Here is a 6,281-nt window from a genome sequence, read left to right on the forward strand (position 1 = left end):
TTTCCCCTGACACCGAAATGTTTGCAAAATAAATGTGTTTTCTTGATACACGTTATGGTATTTGTAGCACTTGCAAAATTTTATTGAATGTCCTTCTCTCTTTTGAATATATGTTCTTAGATATCACCCCATACTCTGGCGGTTTGGGCCTTTTTAATGAGTTTGGATACAAAGATGCATAAATTGAAAGATAAAATTGAGGTTGGGACCAAGTTTGGCATTTTAGCTGAGAGCATAGAGGAACCAAACCATTATTCCTAAGTTTTGACCTTTGAAGATAAAATAACAGATTTTTCAGTTATAAGGAATAAAAATCATGTTGTGACAACAAATTACTTGGAGAGATTCTAGCCAGCCAGCAGCTCCAAATATGGTGCTCAGACCTCCTCCAGATCTCACTTGTGAGACTACACTGGGTATGCTGTTGTTGTTGGTGCTCAGACCTCATTTTGCAAGTTCCTATGCGTCGTCAAGAACCATATGTGCAGCGGAATAGCTTGAAGTTTCTGCTTTTTTATGTCCTGGACATTATAAGAGGGCAAGCTTCATCGTTCAAGTATGAACTTGGACCTTCCTATCAAAGACCGATCCAAGATTTATGAGTTTCTAGAGCAACCTCAAGTTAATATATAATAACAATTGAATTCACAATCAAATATTTAGTATATATATATATATATATATATATATATATATATATATATATATACTATAATTAAAGAAACCGGATTCTCCAGGCCGTAACTAGTACTCTAGCTCCGCCTCTGCCTCCCATACTTTGGCAATTTGCTAAACATCATCTATCTCATTTTGTCTGTAAATCGCTCTATCTTATGTTATCAGATATTAGAAGTCGAGCATTGTCCCTTGAACTATAATATTTATACTATCATGTTAACCATGGACATAAGATCGCATAAAAATCCACTTATTTTCGTTCAACTTGACGAATAATAGTGTTAGTAAGATGAGGCCCTGAAGTATAAAGGTACAATTATATATAGGTAGGAAGAGTTGATTTGACATACAGTGGTTGTTTACATTTGATGTATGTTTCTTCCTATAACAACCATTGATCCTATCCCCCTCCCCCCTAAATGCCACGGTAGGCCATCAATAGTCCGAATCCAAAGTATGGTTCATTTGGACTCAAGAGACACAAATAGGTTAAAAATAACTGGGCACCATTTTATATATAGCGTGGTTATTCACCGCGCTATATTTGAACTTAAAATGGGCGGGAAGTATATCGCGCATATATAAGGCGCTATAGTATAGCACCTTAATAAAGGGCGTTATACCTATATAAAAAGTCGTCCCTTTCCCTTTCCCCACAGAACAGAAAACGATCCCCCCATTGTTGACGAAAAAAGCTCGAGTGAAGCCCACCGATCCCACAAAAAGTATAGATTTTCGATCTCACGTCCTAGCTAAGGCGTTATCTCGGAGTGGGTTGTGGATTGCTCGTTTCGGCCCCAAATCATCAAATCTTCACCTTTCAAAAAATTTAAAATCGAGGTATTCCGACTTATTTTTTTTGTTAAAACTCATGTATAAAAAATGCCTATTAGTTATTTTTTACTGTGATATATGTTCTTTCGTGATTGTTTTGCGATACAATTAATTTGTTATTTTTTATCCGGATTAGATTATTATTGTGATAAAAAAATTAGTAAAGTAGAGAAATTATTATTTTATGAATAATTAATGTTATTAGTTGTTATAAAAAATGTTTATTAGTTATTTTTTTTATGTGGTATATGTATTTTCGTGATAGTTTTGTAATTAAATTAATTTATTTATTGTTATCCGGATTAGATTATTTATGTGCTAAAAGATTAGTAAAATAGATAAATTATTATTTTATGAATAATTAATGTTATTTAGTTCCCTTTAGTGTTATGTTGTACCCGTAATTTTAATGTAGTGCCTGTAATTATAATGTAGTGCCCTTTAGCATAGTACAATGTAGTGGCCTTTAGCGTAGTATCTTTGTAGTTATTAAAATTAATTATTTAATTATCTGTTAATCCAAAAAAATATCCGAAAAAAGATGATAGTTCAAACACAAATACACTCGAATTCTAGTCAACAAATGTAAGAAAATAACATTAAAAACAATAATATTTGTCAAACTAATTATTTGTATATTAATACTTATTAATTAAATCATGTATTCATATAAAAATTAATTATTTAATTCTATTATACCCAAAAATAGGTGAATAAGAAAGAAACATATAAAATAATAAACTAACATATAAAATAATAAACAAACATATAAAATAATAAACTAACATATAAAATAAGAATCAAACATATAAAATAATAAATTAACATATTTAAAATAAACTAACATATAAAATAATAAACTAACCTATAAAATAATAAATTAACATATAAAATTATAATATAGAAAATGTATCAACCTAAATAATAATATAGTAAAAATATCGATTAAATATTAATATAAAAGATATTACAATATACTTAAAGATGTTAAGCAATTAAAAAGAAAAATACTTTATTTAATATTTTTTAATTTACAGACATCGTCATGGAGGTTCCCCCTGTGTATCACGTACCTGCATCTCTAGAGCTACTATTGCTACAAGCCAACCATAGGTCTTCATACATATGGGATGGGCAGTGCTTGTCCCAGACATTCCGCCCCAGACGTATAGATGATATGTGGAAGTTCATAGAGATCGACCGGTTGCAATTTGACCGGGCGTTGATCATGGCTATGATAGAGCAGTGGCGACCGGAGACGCACATGTTTCACCTACCCATCGGCGAGGCTACCATCATGTTTGAGGACGTGGAGGTTCTCTTCGGGTTGCCGGTTGATGGATTACCTGTAGCTTACCTGCATGCTCTTAGAGACTATAGGGGATTGTATTACCTGCATATGTTGCAGCGGCTCACCGATTTCCAGCCAGCAGAGGAGACTGCATTGAGTGGGGCCAATCATTTGCAGCTAAAGCCCGTCCGTCAGCATCTGGAGGTGATGGATGGGGCGATTACAGATGATTCACCGCCGGAGGTTATCAACCGGCACACGAGATTGTTGTTGCTGCTGATGTTTGGTGGTGTACTGTTCCCAAACACTTCCGGAAACCTAGTCATCTTGAGATTTTTACATCATCTTGAGCGGCTAGATGATTTACCTGGTTACAGTTGGGGTGCAGTTGTGCTAGGTTACCTATATAGGCAGATGTGTCGGACTAGCATGGGCACCCAGAGAGACGTTGTCGTATTTTTACCGTTGCTGCAGGTGAAAACATAGTCAATTCTTTTCATGATTATAACATATAGAGTAAAAAAAATACCTTAAATTTTACGTCCACTATCTATATTAGGTTTGGGCCTGGGAGCGGTTCCTGCAGTTCCAGCCACCTCTACCACCCATCGCTCCGGATGCACTACCTCCACTGTTACTCCCTTTAGCTTGGAGGTGGGTTGATAGGCGAGGCTACAGACGCGAGTTCGAGGCTCGACATCATCTCCCCTATTACAGGGACTTGTTGGATTTTCTTGAAGGCGCGTAGGTACATGCATACTTAAGTTTACTTGGCCTGGCCTTATATGTGTTGCGTTTACTCACAATTCATGTGTTTAATTAATAGTTCTTATGGAGGCCATACAATGACGCGCTCATAGCTCGTTTGCCCAATTATTGCTCCCGCGACCGAGCTATGTGGAGCTCTTCCGTCCCACTGATATGTCTCGATATTCTCGAGCATCATGCCACAAAGCGAGTCCTTCGCCAGTTTGGTCGACCGCAACTTGTACCTATTCCGCCCACTTGGATTAGGACACATTACCAGCGGGATGATCGTTCCAGGGTTGACTGGACATACCTGGCCTGGCTAGAGGCCCAAATTGAGGTTTGGGACCAGAGGTATGACCTGATTCCTCTACCCCCTGCACCTGAGCGTACGGATGGCAAGCATGAGTATATGGGTTGATATCGCAGCGTTATCCGACTTCTCATCGGGAATCCCGTTCATCGCGCTGGTGATCAGTACATTCCATACGCCGGGAGGCATGAAGCACTGGTATGTTATTTGTTATACTTACTTATAACGTTAAATTATCCTTCCGTAATTAATATTTTACATGTTATGCAGGCTATTGGATTACATCAGTTCTCTCAGTTAGGACTGCAGATGTTGCAGCATACTGGTGAGGGAGCAGCAACTTTGCACGAGTATGGCCGGCAGGTTACAAATCTGGCTGCCCAGACATTGAGGCGTGCCCGAGATGATGAGCGCTTAAGATACAAGGCTGCTTATGTGCCGGTAGAGGAGTACCATCATGGGCCACCAGTGGAGCCTGAACGTGGTAGACGTGGCAGGCGTGGGCAGAGAGGAAGGGATGCCCCACGAGGTCGTGGTGGTCGGCGAGGACGGGGTCCCCAGCAAGGGGGCGTTGAGGCACCGATGGACGATATTAGAGATGATTATCCGGGTGACCACTCGTAGCAACACGATGCTCATCATGACATGCCGTCATTCAGCCTTCAGTTATCGCTAGGGACTTCGCAGGTGACCCCGTCAGCTCCATTATTGATCGCGGGCATGACCATTACGCGACAAGAGTGGGATCAGTATTTTTCTGACCCACTAGAACCATCGACGGTTGCTGATTCTCGTCCGACACGAGAGGTGCATAGTGGGCGACTACTAAGTTATGTCTCATCATTGAGGGATGCTGGGGATCTAGCACATACTTCATCTACTCTAGTGCACCTCGATGTTCCGACAGAGCCTTGCGACGCTACTCATGCCCGGGTTTGTTTGTATTACTGTTATTTCTATTTGTTTTTATCTCATTGATTAGTCAGTTATATCTAGAGCATTTTTATTTTTTTTAAAGACATCAGCATCGCCCGTCACGGAGGCCGCATTGTGCGATACTGAGATGCCGGAGACGGATGATCTTATTCAAGAGCCCACTGAGACCATGGTATGACCATTAATTATTTTTCCTAACACGTACATTATTAATTATTATTTCATATAGTAAAATATCTTATTATTCTGTAGATTACTGTCAGCCCGACGACAGTTTCTACCGAGTCTACCAGCCTTACCGACGATCATGCTGCAACGCATCCTCCGATAAAAAGGCGACGTGATAAGAATGATCCTGATAGCGTAGCCTGGCGGGATGGGATGCGCCTCAGGCCAACCAATGGTTTAAAGCATACAAGTTGTGGGACACATTGACATTTATTATTATTTGTATATATGACATTAAATAAATAATAGCCACATTATTTATGTTTTACATAATTTGCGCACAAATTTTTATTTCTCGAAATATTTATTAGTTTAACACTTCAACACACACACAAAAAAAACAACTTAACATAAAATTTAAATTTGTTACAAATTCAAGATAATACATGACACGTACAACATAAAAATAAAATACTACACTCAGCGCATCAATGTGTTTGTTTAGTCACTATCGCCCATTATTCTGCGCTTCAACCACATAAATTTCTCCTCCAACCTATTTTTTTCTTCTTCTGCCTCTTTTAGTTTCTCTTGCAATGCCGCAATTTGTTCTTGTAGTTTCACGATCTGGAGTTCGTATTCACCGGTCAGATTTTAAATGTTTAGCAAACATGATTTGTAGTATTCCTGATTAATGAGTTCACCATACCATTCATCAAAACCACATTTCTTTTCGTCCTACCAATGAGAGAATAGCACAAGACTATTAATTAACATATTATATAAAAATTATTAACAAACATTTCTTCCAAAAAATATAACTTACAACTTGTTTACACATCCAACGTCTGCAACCCAAATTGCAATTTGACCAACACGGCTTCAAAATCGCACGTTTTCCATAGTAACACCTTGGTATGTAATTGCGTCCAAACATGTCGTATTCCTTGAAAATTGAAAATTAATGGAAAGTTTTTCTATTCGTTTCGTTATGACGCAAATAATAACTGAAATGCGCGAGGTTTTTATAGGTAGTTAAGAGTGATTTTAGGTTACATATCGCATATTAGTGAGGCGCTATATTTCGCGTGATAATGATTCTTTCGGGTACAAGTTGGTCCAGCATTTCAGGTCATCAACTTTTTCAGTCCGACAACTTTTTCAGGGCGACATGATAATACATATAGCACATATTGGTGAGCTACTATGTTTCACATGATAATGATTCTTTCGGGTACAAGTGGGTCCAGCATTTTATGTCAACAACTTTTTCAGGCCGACAACTTTTTCAGGTCGACATGACAATACACATAG

This window comes from Nicotiana tabacum, chromosome 19 (assembly GCF_000715075.1).
Source record: "Nicotiana tabacum cultivar K326 chromosome 19, ASM71507v2, whole genome shotgun sequence".
In the NCBI taxonomy this organism is placed as follows: domain Eukaryota; kingdom Viridiplantae; phylum Streptophyta; class Magnoliopsida; order Solanales; family Solanaceae; genus Nicotiana; species Nicotiana tabacum.